The 16324-nt window shown below is 40.9% G+C and overlaps 1 protein-coding gene across 4 annotated transcripts in view; it reads left to right on the top strand.

Annotated features, from left to right (window-relative positions):
• Window positions 1-16324, top strand: part of IGSF11 (immunoglobulin superfamily member 11) — a 137567-nt gene that overhangs the window by 32226 nt on the left and 89017 nt on the right. Inside the window, exon 2 of one of the 4 annotated variants that reach the window (XM_082839392.1) lies at window positions 6639-6701. The exons of the other annotated variants lie outside the window; for them this stretch is intronic. The gene's annotated coding sequence lies outside the window, so the exon portion shown is untranslated. The remainder of the gene's footprint in view (window positions 1-6638; window positions 6702-16324) is intronic. 4 annotated transcript variants of the gene reach the window in all.

Genomic DNA, 16324 nt, shown 5'->3' with positions numbered 1-16324 from the left:
GTTTGGAATATAAATATTGCGTCCTTTGGTGCCCCCAGAGCCAGTCCAATTCTAGACCAATGCTTGGGATATGAATGCATGTTGATATGAGAATAATTGTTCTACTTCAAATATGCCTGGCCCCATCTGATATCAAGTAGCTTGCAGGATGGCTTTTAGGAGTGCATAAAGATTTGCGGTTTGGCACAATTTAAAAAAAGCTTTATTGAGATATAATTTACATACCATAACATCCACCCATCTATACAGCAGTTTTCAGTATGCAGATTTGTGCATCCACCACCGTAATGTAATTTTAGAACATTTTCAGCCCTCCGGAAAGAAAGCTTGTGCGCATTAATGGTCACTCTCTGCTCTCTCCCACCCCCTCCTAGTACTGGGCGACCTGTAGACTATTTTCTGCCTTTGTAGAGTTGCCTATATGGTCTTCTATGACTAGATTCTTTCACTTAGCATAGTGTTTTTGAGGTTCATTCATCTTTTAGCATGTATCAGTACTTCATTCCTTTTGTTTAATGCTGAATAACGTTATATGTGTGGGTGGACAAATTTCTATTTATCCATTCATCATTTGGTGGACATTTGGATTGTTTCTACTTCTTGGCTTTCATAAAATACTGCTGTGAACATTTATGGACAGGTTTTGTGTGGACATAACGTTTTCATTTTTCTTGCATATATACCCAGAAGTAAAAATTGCTGGACCTTGTGGCACGTCTCTGTTTAACTGCCAAACTATTTTCCAAAGTGGTTGCACCATTTTACGTTCTCCCCAGCAGTGTGTGAGGGTTTTAGCTTCGCCTCCTTACCAATACTTGTTACTGTCTTTTTATTGTAGCCATTCTAGTGGGTTTGAAGTGGTTTCTCATTTTCCTAATAATGCTAGGAATATTTTCATGTGCTTATTGGCCATTTCTATGTTTTCTTTGGAGAAATGTGTTATTCAAACCCTTTGTCATTCTTTTTTTTTTTTTTTTTGCGGTATGCGGGCCTCTCCCTGTTGTGGCCTCTCCTGTTGCGGAGCACAGGCTCTGGACGCACAGGCTCAGCGGCCATGGCTCATGGGCCCAGCTGCTCTGCTGCATGTGGGATCTTCCCGGACCGGAGCACGAACCCGTGTCCTCTGCATTGGCAGGCGCACTCTCAACCACTGCGCCACCAGGGAAGCCCTGTCATTCTTTAATTGGGTTTTTTTTTTTGTCTTTTTATTATTAAATTTTAAGATTTCTTTGTAGATGCTGGATGCAAGTCCCTTATCAGACATATGATTTATAAATATTTTCTCTCCTTCTGTTGGTTGCCTTTTCACTTTATTGGTGGTGTCATTTGAAGCACAGGCATTTTAAATTTTGATCAAGTTTAGTTAGCAAGTCTTCCCTTTTTTGCTTGTGCTTTTTGTACATATTTAAGAAATCATTGCTTAACTCTGGTGCAATTTCTTCAACTTCTCTTTTTCCATTGAACTTTTTTCTTCAATCCCAAAGTGGCTATGGAATCCTTGTAATTTATCTGAGAGCCTGTGACTTGTTACAGCCCCAGGATCAGTTTCACAAAGCCAGGTGCATAAATCAGATAGGCCAAAATTGCATGAGTGCTTGGAGTTGGGGGTGAGGATGGTAACTGTTTGTCTTGCCCGTCTGGAAGAGGTATTTGCTAGAATCTGTTAATCTGGTGAATAAAAGCTTTTTAAATGTAGATCCAAATAGTGTATAAACAGGCTTTGCGCTCTTTTACTAAATGTTTGAGGAATACCATCTAAGTTAACTACGTGCTGGAATCTTAGATTGTGGTTTACACTTGTACGTATGTAGTAAGAGATTTACAAAAGGGGAGTATTTGGGTGAAACCTCCCAGTGTAGGTTGACCACTGGGAGACGCATAACATCCAGACTCAGGCCTGCTATGTGAAATTTTTCAACATGCGAATAACCCTAGTAGTCTTTATTTTTTATTTGACATTTTGAAATATGGGTTGTTTGTGATGATTCTGGTACAATTCCCTGCTCTTCCTCTTAGTGCCAGTTTAAGAAATTGCTAATTGTCCATTCTTGCTGGAAAGTACTGATTTCCATTTGAATATAACAGTCTTTTTGCTGAAACTTTCCTGTGGTTGATTCGAGCAAATACAAGAAGCCTTCTGTTTGTGGACTGAATGTTCAGCCAGCCATGACGTGGCCACTATTCTCAATGAAGCTTATTCATCACTTTCCGTGCTGGTGCATTATACGGGCCTTGCTGAGGATCCTGGGGACTTTGAATGGAGAGCTTCTCCTCTGCTTACCTCCATACACTGTCGGTATTAAGGGATTCTGTTCTTGATCTTTTCCAGACCTTGTGGATAATTAGATCTTTTTGTTTTCCGTTGATTCCCAATAGTGTCTTGCAGATGACAGGCGCTGATTGAGAATTTGTTCTTTTTCTAAGAACGGAATGGCAATTAATGCTCTTAGGAGAAAGTTTTTTGTTTTCTTCTCATATACATGAACAATTTATCTTCGATCCAATGTCATTTTACACATGCATAGGCGATATTATGTTTTTGTAAAATAAAATAAAATGAAATGGCTGTTGATGATTTTAGATTCAAGGCTTATTACTCTTTAGGTAAATTAAACTTTTTAATATTTAATCTTGTATACTTGTTGAATAATTAGATTAAGTTTACAGGTTAATTGCTGAATTTCATTTATATAGGTAGAGCTGTAGAGATACAATAGTGGTTATTTGTTCCAGTTCATGACTAGAAGGCAGTCAAAGTTGTTATAAAACTAAGCCTATTATATACTTTGGTAAAATCATGTGCCCTGAAACACAGCAGGCACTTACTATGAGAGCCTGGTCAGACACCGTCAGACCACCATATCATGGCTCTTCAGCCAGTTTCACAACAGTACTGTTATGATAAGCAGTGTTCCCTGTGTGTGTTAGTTATGGCCATTGGGGGTATAAATATCCATGATAGAATAATATTTGAATTGTTTTTGACTACATCTAACACAGGCTTATTTTTTTTTCAAAATATTTCATGAAAATGGTATATGCTTGCTCTACATTCCGCACTCCTGTTGCATTCTCTCAGGAGTCACTGAGTTTCAGGGACTCCCTAAGCCTGTGACCTCTATTCTAAGAAAAAGCCTAACTCTGGATCTCAGTGGAGTTTACACTGTGTATGGGAGGGCTGCACTTTCCCTGAAGACTGGGTGCTTCCAGAGGAGCTGGCTGGCTCAACAATTTTCATTTCAGGGACTCAAACTTGCCCTGGGAACATTTCAGGAAATACGAATTTCTTCCAGCCAAGGGACCCTCCCTCCCCACTTACCACCACACACACAGACACACACACACACCCCATACCCTTTAGAGATTCCTTGAACCCATAGAATTCTCTTGATTGAAAGTGAGTCTTGGTTTGTTACTTACTGAGGTAAGCACCTCAGACCTTCTGTGGTCCAGAACTAACTTCTGGGGAGTCTCAGGAGACCCTAGAATTGCCCTGGGACTAACAGTGAGGTACCTCCTCTTATTCCCCTTTGTAGCTCCTGTAGTATCTACAATACTGCTCTGTTCATAGAACGTGCAAAATAAATGTGTTGGCTACAACTCTTTTTATTTTTTTTATGAAAGCTTCTTTCTTTCTTTATTTTATTTTTGGCTGTGTTGGGTCTTCGTTTCTGCGCGAGGGCTTTCTCTAGTTGTGGCGAGCGGGAGCCACTCTTCATCGCGGTGCGCGGGCCTCTCACTATCGCAGCCTCTCTTGTTGCGGAGCACAGGCTCCAGACGCACAGGCTCAGTAGTTGTGGCCCACGGGCCTAGTCGCTCCGCGGCATTTGGGATCTTCCCAGACCGGGGCTCGAACCTGTGTCCCCTGCATTGGCAGGCAGATTCTCAACCACTGCGCCACCAAGGAAGCCCCAGCTACAACTTCTTCTCCACTGATACATGTGAATCTATTTAGATTATTTAAGCCCAATATCATTCTAGAATTTCACATTTCACCCCAGATACCTCCCCTGTTTCTTGGCAACGCACGCACTGTTCTTGTGTTTACTGAACTTTCACATTTTCATTCCAGAATTTCCCATTTTATCCCAGTATCTCTCCTGTCTCTCAGTAACACACTCACTCCTCATTCTTATACTTAGCGATTTCTCCCTTGTTTAATCACTTACTAAGTGAACAACTGTCTGATTACAGATTCTGACCCATATTGATAAGCAAGGAATATTATGCATATTATACCTTTAAAAAATTTTCTCTGATGATACAGGTGTGCTCCAGGATGACAATTATGAACCTCAAGGTTATGTAATTTTCATAAGTTTTAGGTTGTCCACATTATCTCTCTAGGTAACCCACAAACAGATGAAGACTTGGCTTAAAAACAACTCTTCCCACAGAGAAATAGGATGTGACTCTAAATTCCTTGATTTCTCTGTTTTAATTCTGATCTAAATTTATATGTAATAGTTGATAATTATTTATTCATTTGAGTAGGATCTGTGATATAAGACAAGTGATTTTTTTTTCTTGAAAATAGTTTGTTCTGATTGCAACAGGTCAACATATTCTAGGTGGATTATGCTGAGTAAAAACTCCATATTGTCTCTTCTTAAAAAAATAAAATAAAAAAATGAAACATTTCTCTAAGTCGTTCTCTCTTGCCTGTTTTCCTTGACATATGCAGGTTTCTTCACTTTCCACCTAGATTATTTTCCAGTATGTTCATAACTGGTTTCTATCTCTCCCTGTTCTCTCTCCCTTCAAATCTGCCTACTGTACTTCTGAAAGAATACCTTTATGAAAATATAAACACGTCCTTCTCCTGGTTATAAAAATGGTCAGTGATTCCCTCTTGCGTTTTGGGTAGAGCCCAAAGCCTAAACTATAAAGTCATACAAGTTTCTTTGAATCTTTGTAGCTTAACTTTCTGCACTTTTACTGTTTATTACTTTGCCTCAAAGTCTGTGCTGTAAACATACCATCTACTTTTATGACCCCCAGGCTTTTGCAGATGCTCTTCCTCTGCCTGAGATGCCTTTCACGTCTCACTATGTCTGATGTATCCTTTGCAGCTCAAAGGTTATCTCCTCTCTGGAGCCTCTCTGAACACGCCATTTGTCTTCGTCTGTGCTCATACAGTATCATATTATATATAGTACTTCTGTTATATCACTTTATTGCTTTGTATACCAATACTTTTGTAAAATGTAATAAAAATGAAATAGAAAAATGAGGTGTAAAGAAGACATAGAAAATAGAAACCTCATTTTAAAATTATTAGATTCAACAGCCCAAAAATTACTAGGTTTCTAAATGTTTATGCTCAGTTTTGAACTTAACTATGTTTTTATGGACCAACAGCAAACAATTCACAGGTCGTCACTGGTCCACAGGTCACAGTTTGAGTAGCACTGTTCTATAACATTTATCAAACAGTTTTACAGTTATTTGCATGCATATTTGCTTTCCTGACGAGACTGGGGTTGTGTCTTTTTTATCTTGTGTTTTCCTTTATCTGGCTTCTCATCCTTTGTCCCCTAACCTCCCCCCCGACACCCCGGTCATCCCCTCCCCCCCAAAACCAGGTCTTAAAATAGTACGTGACAGAGTTAATCAGTGAATGTTCATTGAAGGATTTAAGTATAGCAGTGGTCTCATTACCGTATAATCACAACTGACTTGCATTTCAGTTCGCAAAGTCACATGGGTAGAGCTTTGTGTTAGTTCATACGGGTATTGCTTTGAACTTCATGATGCCATAGTGAAGTTCTGTTGGGGAAGGGGCTTGCTGACTCCGTCTGAAGTAGATTCACTTATGTTGTACTCTGCCTAATTTCAGTAGTCTCTGAGAAATCTTGCATGCAACACGCGTCCACATTCTTAGCACAAGTGATAAAATAGCTCTCTGCTGTAGGGGAGGAGCAGAGAACTAGTAACACCACTGAAGCAACTTTTTAGCACATACTTGTTTTGAGGAGAATGTTTGTTGCCAGTTACAAATGAAATGCTTTTAATTTTTCTGGTTCTACTGACACACTACACGCAGATGCCAGGTCTCCCACCCTTGGGGATATCCAGCCCTCACACCCCTCCTTCCATCCCCATTCACAGTTCATTACTCAGTTTAGAATCTGCATTTCTGAAAGTTGTAGTTATCCAGCTTCAGAAGCTTAGAACTTGTCCCATATCTGTGATCTTGGAACAGTGTTCTGCTATGGTGGAAAGCAGTGGAAATCTGAGTTCCAGCCCAGGCTTTTCTGATAGTTGACTGCATGACTCTGGGCAAGTCATACTCCCCTTATAACTTGAGTCCTCATTGGAAAATCCAGACTAGATGATTTATAGGGTTGTTTTTTAACTCTCCCCTTTGGTCCCTGTGGGAGTCGACGTTTGCCTGCTTTGATTTTGGTCATTTAACTCTGGCTAGTGATCTTCATATACTGTCATGTACATCGTGTGCCAGCAGTTACCATATTATATTGACATTCTCGCCCTATTAATGTTGGTTGACTTGTTAAGCTGAACTCTGTCCTTTGTTTTTGCTACAGAGCTTTGTTTAGCACTCTGCCTACCGGGGAACAAACCTTGCATCAGTTGCGTATTTGATGTCCAACTAATATATTACAGAACTGTTTCAGGTTGTGGACGTCATGAAGCCCGGTTGGAGCGATGCTGATCAGTCCCACGACTGTGTAAAGCAGGTGAGAGTTGTGGTTATTCATTCACTGTTTTCCTCTGGAGGGTCTCATTGATTATTAGCTTGATGGAGGATCTGAGTTGGTAGTCCTCTGTCTGGGCCTTCTTGGCCTCGGGCAGCTGAGAGAAAGATGTGAGTTCTCTGCCCACAGACTGTCCAGCCCTGTGGGGCAGCCTGCCAAGAGTCTCAAGTCACATGCCCAGGGAGTTGCTGCTACATTTTTTCTTCCTTGTCTTTTTCAAGGCTGCTGTTGTTGGGCTCTGTGCCTGGTGTCCCTGAATTGTAGCTCTTTTAATTCTCTGGGTGGTGAACTCCAAACATCGTTGAGCAGCCGGTGCAATCTTTATTGGGGCTGGATTACCTCCACCGAGTAGACCAAGCGTGTTTTTATGATATCACCAGGCAAGACTTGCAGCTGTGACCCGTACACTGAGCCCACAGTCCTCAGTCCCCACAGCGTGCCCCTGAATATCCCCATGCCGGGGTGTGCGGGGCTGTGGTGTGAGCTGTAGCTTGTCCTCACCCGCTTCTCTAGGTAGGTATCCCATTGCTCATTCCGTTTGCAGAGCTGAGCGCTGAGCCTCTTTGTAAGATCTTTCATACACCAAAGTGCTCAGACGCCACGAGGAAGGTTAGTACTTGGAGTTGTATTGCAGTGGTGGTGACGGATTAAAACTGAGCCCCTACACACGTTTTCCTAGGCTACGGGTTTGTGAAATGGTTCACAAGGTTAGAAGTTTAGTAGATGGATATCTAGTGGAATGAAACTAGTTAAGTTTATTGCACCACTAGCCTTAACTTTCCTTAACGTGGTGTTCTAAGTAACAGCCGTGGTTTTAGGATGATCCCATTACCGTGAGTCACCTATTCTGCTGAGAAATATGGAGAAGAGACTGTGAGTCTGGAGAACTTAGAAAATTTTCTTTTCTTCTTCTTTGTGTGGCCTTTTCTTTCCATTTAATTTCTGTGTTCTCTCTCTTATGTGAGAGGCACTAACGGATTCATGTAAAACCTGTATTTTAATGTTGACCCATCTGCTTTCCAGTTGTTTAGCCTTGGGAGAATTTATTATCCTCTCTGAGCTATAGTTTCCTTCCTAGTAAAAACAAGATAGTGCCACTACTATTTTAAACATTAAGCATCATGTGAAGGAGTGTACTTGGTGTGGTACCCGGCTGACCTGCGGAAGGATGATAAAGGATCCTTGCCATTTTCCTGTTACATTGAGCATACACAATATTTCTTACTATAAATCCCTCATTTGTACCTGTAGTGAAAATGTTACAAATGGCATCAAGTAGAAATCGAGGCACGTAATGAAAAAAGTTTAGTGAACGTTTCTTGGGCACCAGGCACTGTGAGTGGAGGAGAAGACAGCTTCCCTGAGCTGTTGGCAGTCTCACGGGTAATACAGAGAAGCAAGCGGTGTTTGCAGAGGGTGTGATGGGTGCTGTGGTGGTGCGGCTGGTGTGCTCTGCAAATGTGGAGGCAGGCCACTCGCTTCTAAGGCGAGAGGAGCAGAAGGGATGGCAGAAAGTCAGGGGAGAGTTCCTGGAGGAATGGGGTTTTGAACTGTGGCTTGTTGAAGAGAGGAAGGAGGTTCCAGGCTGAGGGAACTACACGCAAAAGACCAAAAAGTGTAAAGTAGCATGGGGCGTGCAGCGCAAGTCATTCAGGCTGGCTTCATTGTAGCGATGTGTGACACGGCCAGTGCTGGACGGTGGAGCTGCTGATGACCGGCCCATGGAAGGCCTTTCTGTCATGCTGAGAAACTTGGTTTGTCTCTTGGGGAGAACGGGCTCGTCATCGCAAGGCTCTCTTCTGAGGTGTGGCATGATCAAATTTGCATTTTAGAAGCATCCATCTGGTGCGAGGGCATGGAATCTGTTGGTGGGAGACAAGGTGAGGAGAAGGGGGGACATATGCTAAGAGGCTGGTGCAGGGGTTCAGAGGAGAGATGAAGATGGCAGAAGGGATGAAGAGGAGGACACCAACTGAGAGTAACTGAGGAGGTAAGAATCTGTGACTCCTTCATCTTACAGAATGAAAAAGCATCTGGGGGAATCTCCTAGGTTCTTGTCTTGGCTGCATAGGAATGGAAAATAATAAAGGAGGAAGGTCAGGTTTTGGAAAAATATGATAAATTCGGTTTTGGATAAATTGAATGGGTGCTGCTTGTGGAATGTGATCCAAGGGAAGGGAAACCAGGAAGCAATTTGATACATGGGTCTAGGGCTTAAGGGAGGTCAGAGCCAGAAATGTAGCTTTTCACCTTGATCGATAATAACGACATAGGAAACAATAAGTAAAATGGTCGCTTTGTCCTTGCACTGTGACAGAGGGACAGACATTTATAATATATCACAAATGAAGCTGTCATTAAAAATGTCCAATAGAGCCCCCTCCCCTCCTACCTCAGTTCTCTCCTTAGTAGAGATAGGATATTGCTATTTCCCTTTTCTCTCTCAACCCCCATAGGGCCTTTTGGTTTGAAATACTGCTTTGAAATTAAATAAGGTTGAATTTTGAAGGGTCTTAAATTTTAATATGATACTTTCCATAACTCTAAGCTGCATTTTAATGGGGCTTAGCATAACTTCTGATGCCTCTGGGAGTGCTTCTTAGTAATTTATTATTATTATTATTTTATCATTAGCTCTTAGACAGAAGTTGAGAGAAAATTATTAGAACAATCAGGATGTATTCCCTAGGCTGTGAAAGGGATAAGTGTAAGGTCTCGGCTACAGTGGCTTTTTGTCTTCTCACTCGGCACACCCTGGCTTCTGTCTCCTGGGGGCTCTGCAGTTTTAGATCAGCATCAAGTTGTCGCTGAGTGGCAGCGTTCAGTGACAGAGTCCTTACAGGTCAGAATTTTTTGGATAATCTTCCACATCCTCACCTTTCCTCCTACCATTCTCTCTTCTTTTTTTCTTATTCCAGCGGACCTTAGGAAATCATATTCTTGGATGTTCTCATTCTATTCCTTTGTGGGCTATACGTGTTTTCCTTAATTTTCCTCTTGTCAGTATTGAGGTTTATGACAACCTGTCCTTTTCTATCTTCTTCCACTTGAATATGCATAGAAAATCAGCCGTGCTCTTCTGGCATCCTTAAAATTATAGCTTTGCCTGTTTTTTATTTTTCTTTCTCTCTCTCCTACTATCCATTGAGATGACAAATATTCTAGGTTCAATCACTGCCACTTTTCCCACCCCCACCCTCCAAATATACCTGTTAAACCTCCGTATTGCTCTAGCGACACGACCAACCACGCTTGCCTTAAATACTTCTTATACTGGGAAGTTTGCTGTCTCGTATGACTTATTTCATTTTCAGCAGCTTCAGTTGTCAAAAGGCTTTCTTTATGATATAACCACGTGCTACTGTGATATGTTAAACAATGTACTTTCTGTTTCTGGTATTTTCTGCTGCCCTCTGACAGTTTTACTTTTTCTGGTTAGCAGTGGGGGAAGAGACACCTCGGCAGAATGCAGAGAAGAGGCAAGTGTCTGGTTTTTGAATTTCAGAAATTACAAAGCCTGGGTCTGACTATAAAACTAAATTTGGAAAAGTCAGGAAAAAAGATGTTGTAGACAAGTTGAGGGAGAGTCAGATAGGGAGTTGAGAGAGCCCAGATATCGGCCTTGTGCTTGAGAGAACCTCTAGGAAGGTTTGATGAATTCTAGAGGAGAGTGAACTTCTCCGTAAGACCTCACAGCAAAACTGCAAAGATTAAGTTTCTGCCTCTCAGCTCAGTGGGGGCTCACAATGAAAATTAAGTTTAGTTACTGAAGAAATGAAGAGAATGAAGTTACATTTCTTTCCCATCTGATTTGTAGGCTGAGATTTGTATGTGCTATTTCTATATTGAAAAACAGTGAGACGTAGTGGAAAATTGCACAGGCTTGGAAGCCAGATTAATTTGGGTTTAAATCTTAGCTCTGCATAATATCCTAGTCAAGTTACTTAATCTCTCTGAGTCTGGTTTTTTGTTTTTCATTTGTGTAACTGGAATAATAATACCCACTTTGTGGGAGTGTTTTGATGCTTAGATGAGAGGTACATACAGTCTCTAGAATGGTGTCTGGCTTATAATAGGCACTCAGAAATAACTCTCTCACTTAATTTTTTGTCTCAGTACTGCTTCTTATTTTGTCCTCTTAAGACTTAATAGAATATATCTAAATACTTCTTTCATATGATAGGCTTATAAATATTTGAAGACCAATATCCTCAACAGTGCCTAGCACTGTGTCTTGCATATTTGAGAAGCAGTGTGACATAATGTATTCTGGAGCCCGTTGCTTGGATTTGAATCCCAGCTAGGCCTCTTACTAGCTTGGGTAAGTTACTTAACTTTCTTTGGACCTCAATTTCCTTGTTTGTAAAATGGGGTAATAATAATAATACCTATCTCGAGGTGGTTGTGGATATTAAAGATGTTAACACATATAAAGACTTCCAGACGCACGGTAGTTCATCAGGCATAGAGTAAGTGCCTCATGGTGATAGAGACAATGCTACGTGATCACCTAGTCCTGTTTTATTTTCCTCTTTAGAGCCAGGTCCTGGCTGCTTTTTCTTTCCTTCCTTGTGGGTTAGCTTGGGACCATGTATTTATTCTAAACAGTAGATTATAAGTGGAGGTGACAGGTGTCATTTATGAGCCAAAGCACTTTGCCACATGGATTGTAGAGACCCTCATGTGGATTGTAGAGACCTTCATATGATGGTTTCACAAGGTCATACTGGACTGAGTCCCTGAGTCACCATTTGGTAGAGAGCTTCTGGATCCCTAGAGGACACTGTGTGAGCAAGAAATAAACTTTGTTTAAAGCTGCTGAGATTTCAGAGTTAATTTGTTACTGAGGCACAATGTAGCCTATGAGGATTAATGTAATATGGCTGTTATGATTGTTGACTAGTTGAATACCAAATGAAAGAAACTGTTGAGTCAATTTTAGCAGGGGCCTTTTCAGTGAAGGTATTAAGGAGAGAGGAAGGGATTTTTTTAAGGAAACAAGACAGGGTTGAGACAGGGACATTAATTTTTCTTTTTGAAAGAGGTTTAATGTAAGTTTATGACTGGGTGATAGAATTCTTTGCCCTTCTTTTTCTTGCCCCATATCCTATAATAGAAATCTACTTGTTTTAAAGCTTCTTGTATCTTGTTAAACTTCAAACAATTGTGTTCTGGAGTAATAATTGATAATTTTATTAGTGAATGAGTTTATCAGATACCATTTGATAGCATTGACAACAGCATGAAAGGAGTTTGAAAAGATAGCTCCAAGGTTAGAGCCGGTTGTTACCGTTAGCTAGGAAAATATTGGGAAAGCAAACTTATTTTTAAGGAGAAGATGGTGACTTCACTTTTGGACATTGAGTTTAAAGAGTATTAACGTGGTGGTTGGAAGTTTGACACTCCATCTCTTGTGAAAAGCTGGGCTAACAGTGGTTTAGGTAGAGACTTTCTGTTGTTAGGCTCAAATAACCCCAGTCCCCCAATTTTATATTTGATAGAGCACATCTTTGAGATTTTAGAACAGGTTTGTGGAAGTATACGATTTATTATATAAACTTCAGACAGACTTTCTATGAGCGCACCTTTTGTTCATCGGGGGTACAAACTTATCTGTTATTTGTAGTAACAGAAACCTACATGGAATGAGTGAATTATTTTTTTAAGGACAGGTACTACTGAAGAAAATAGAAAAGTGGAATGGCACTTAAAAATATACATTTGGCTCTGTGAACAAAATGATTTTTTGATTTTTTTTTGTTTAATTTTTCTTTTTCAAGGCAAAGTTTCTTCAATAAAAGGATGAGAGAGGAGAATTTCTTCTCTGTCAAATTTAATCTGTAGCCATCTGCTGCTGTATCTCATTATGTTCTTCATGTAATTAGAGCAATTAGGCTGAGGCTTGCACTATATATTGGTCTTGGAAAGAGGGTTGAGCTGTTTGCAGGCTTATTTTGAGAGACTGGAGATTAACGGCCTAATCTTTTAGGTAAACTGATGGAAACCGAGAAATGTTTAAGCTACTAAAAGAAGAAGGGCAGTTTTTTCTCTTCTCTGTAATGTTGCTTTCCTATCACCATGGTGACTAGGTATCTTGACAAATATGTTTTTAATGAGATGAACTCAAAAGGTAATAGAGAAGAAAGGTTGTAGAAGAAAGAGAGGAGAAGGGCTCTGTGGAGTGGTGATTGTGGTGGAAACCTCTCTCCAAAATGTTGACACTGAGCTGCTTGGAAGGCAGGAATGGAGAAGAGGAGAAGGAGAATTGAAAGGAGACAGCGTTGATTAGAGATGTACAGAACTCTCTTTTGGGGAGCCAGTCACCTGAATTTGGTTTGTGTACTGAAGAAGGGCAAGGGGGTTAGGTACTGTAACAAAGATGTGCTAAACTATTGTGGGATCCCTCGGATAGGACCGCAGTGCCACTCTGCACAACCAGCTAGGATTAGTGTGCCATTCCACATCCTGGAAGGGACTTCTCGTGAGGGCTGACAGCTCTTCCTTCCTGCTCTGTCTCCCTCTTTGCCCTTTCATCTTCATTTCAGTTGCCAATATACTAGTGGTGATTCTCATCACCAATAACTGAACTGTTGCATTATTTTCCAACTGATCTTTATCAAGTCATTATCTACTCCAATTCAACCTACCTGAGGCCACCAAATGCATTTTTATGAAACATCACTTCATTTTCGTCTCTCTCTTAATTCACGTGTTTTCCGCATTGCCCGCAATGCCACACTTCTTACCCTGGCATTCAAGGTCCCCTGAAAGGTTACTGACCCACGTTATCAACCATAGCTCTTCTACATGAACCCTACTATTTCCAGCTAGTCTAGTGTCGTCCCTGTCTTAAGAATGTTTCATGTTCACGTCCACTGCTGCATCTCTGCACACGCTATTGCTGTTTTCTGAAAACCTCTTTATTTCTCAAAGTTCTAAATCCTTCAAGGTCTACCTCAGTACTTAACTATCCTAATTATTTTCTACCACTATTGTCTCTTACATTTTTATTGAATAGTCCTTACAGTGCACAGAATAGTTGTGTATAACATGATAGATGCCGAAAAGTTGGTGGTGATTGAACCATAGGCCTTTAGATGTGGAAGAACTTTAGAGATCAAGATGGCCCATCTTGTTCTTAATTTCAAGCAGTTGTGGCACCGAGTCTATCAGCTTAAAGAAATGAGTTGGGTCTTTACTGCATTTCTTCGTTTAATCTGTCAGAGCCCTGGTGTCACTGAACAGTTGACAGAGACAACCATTTTCTCCCGTTTTAAGGGGATTTATCCTGGATGCACTGAGTGTGTTTAGCGTCTGGGTGCGTGCCCAGGGCTGTGTGCATGGAACACTTAATTCTAGGGGCTGTCCGTGCTCCACTCTATTCAGATCAGAACTTATTTATGTGTGCCAGGCCACTGCTGAGCTTGGCACATGGTGGTGGGCAGGAGAGGCCTGCTGGTCTCTGTGCATATGACAAGTTCTGCTCCTGCTGGGCGGGGCATATGCCCGGGTGAGAGAGCAGCAGAGGGGTAAAACACTGGGAGGGAGAGACTGGGAGTGAGTGCTAAGAGCAGAAAGAAAACGAGATATTAAAAATGGAGGGGATTGGTATCCACATTCCTAGTGGAAACAGCCAGGGAGAGCATGGCTGTGATGTCTTTCTCAGTGTCTTGCATCTTTATCTGGGTCCTAGCATCACTTGAAGGTAACTGACTCCAACTCCTTATTCATTTATAGTGTGATCTATGCCTTATCCCAACTCTACTTTAAGAAGGTGTTAATTCTTCATGAAAGGTGTCCATATTTTAGTTCTCCAAGGCTACTTAACTCTTTATTTTAGTTATGCCAGTGAGATCCTGGTCTGCGTATCTGAAACTGTTCCATTTATCCTTGAATTATATCTCCAAAGCATGGAGCTCTAGTTTGTACAGATTCAGCCATGGAGTCTGTCCAAAGTGTCCAGGATACAGCTGTCCAGCCCTGTAACCATACTTTATGTTTCAGTCACATGGATTTTGTTGCTTCAAAATGGCAAATTTATAGGGTGTCAGGAATTGCACAGACTATGCACATGCATCCACTCAACAGCTGTTTATTGAGCAAGTATTCTCTGATACGAAGAATGTGAAGATCCTTGCCCTCACAGAGCCTCCATTTTACTGCAAGGAGAAATAGACAATAAACAGTAAGAAAAATAAGGATAATGTATACTACGTTAGGAGGTGGTAAGTGCATTGGGAGACAGAAAAAGTACAGAATAGTAAGGAGGTGACTTGAAAATATGTGAATGAGACTAAATATAGCTTAATATTTTCAATTTGGATAAATTTAAACCTTTTTTTTTTTTGGCCGTGCTGCGCAGCTTTCTGGATCTTAGTTCCCCAACCAGGGATTGAACCCCGGGCCCTGGCAGTGAAAGCGTCCAGAGTCCTAACCACTGGACTCCAGGGAATTCCCCAAACCTTTTATTTAAAAACAAAAAAATGTAATTTGAAGAGATTGTACCTTTTCATGGGTTTTTTAGTCGGGCATTCAGATCCTGGTGTCTGGACCCTACAGGAATAATTGGTTGTTTAGTCCTGTCCATTTGGGACTGGAGAGAAGGACAGGAATAAACCCCCAAACCTCAAGTCTGTAGATCAAAATTTAGTGAGAAGAAGCTCCAAAGCAAAGAAGACATTGAATGCCTCCTTTCTGTTCTCATGGACTTGGAAGTTGCTCCTTAAAGATAGAAATGTGTCTTGTTCTAATATTTGGCTTCAATGTACAGCAATAATAATTGGAGTTTTAGGTATTTTTGATTAAATACCTTTTTACTGAATAGATTTAAATATGAGTTTAGGAATACGTTATCTTGAACATGCCATTCTTCATTCTTAATTTACACGCTAAAATATTAAGGTGCAAGGAAGGGCTTAAAAAGGTGAGTGGAGAAAGGATGCATTTCCTTTGTCTACCTACTATACTTTCAATCTTTTATTCTCCCTTTTTCTTCTTGTCACTTCTCTTTAGGATAATCAGTGTTACTGAACTGAGGAACTGTATCTCAGAATCAAGATCAAACCACATGTCCTGGCATAATCCTCAAGTTTTGATGTTCTGTTTTTCATGCTCAGGCATAAAATGTTTTCCCTTAGGTATTTATTTTCTGTTACCTGATTTTCACTCCCTAAAGTTTGCTAATTTGACTGGCGCTGACCTAGTAATTTATAACTTGAAAGTCATTCTCTGCTCTCTGCCCCGTCTGTGTCCATGCCATGCATGCCCGTTGTGTGCTTCAGTCATTCAGTGCTTTTTACTCTCAAACACTATAATTGACTCTAGTTATATATTTCTTCAGGTTGTTCTCTGGTCAGAGATTTAGTTAGTGAGATAGCAGTAGGAGCATCTGTCAGTTCCAGGGCTCACCAGGATTCACCTCCCGGCTTTGGTGGGGTGTGGAGAGCTGGGCCAGGCTCGTTTTTGTCAGCCTATTGTTGCCTGTTCTGTTTTAGCTGCCCAGCTCTGTGTGTGTGAAGGTAGCACAGCATTATTCTTGGTTTCTTTTTCAGCTAAATATTTTTTTTTCCAAAGAATAAGTAACCTACGTACCTATTCCTATAAAT

This window comes from Leucopleurus acutus (assembly GCF_964270905.1).
Source record: "Leucopleurus acutus genome assembly, chromosome: 5".
NCBI classification, from domain to species: domain Eukaryota; kingdom Metazoa; phylum Chordata; class Mammalia; order Artiodactyla; family Delphinidae; genus Leucopleurus; species Leucopleurus acutus.
The sequence above is the reverse complement of the archived record's forward strand: the minus strand, read 5'-3'. Positions and strand labels throughout refer to the sequence as shown.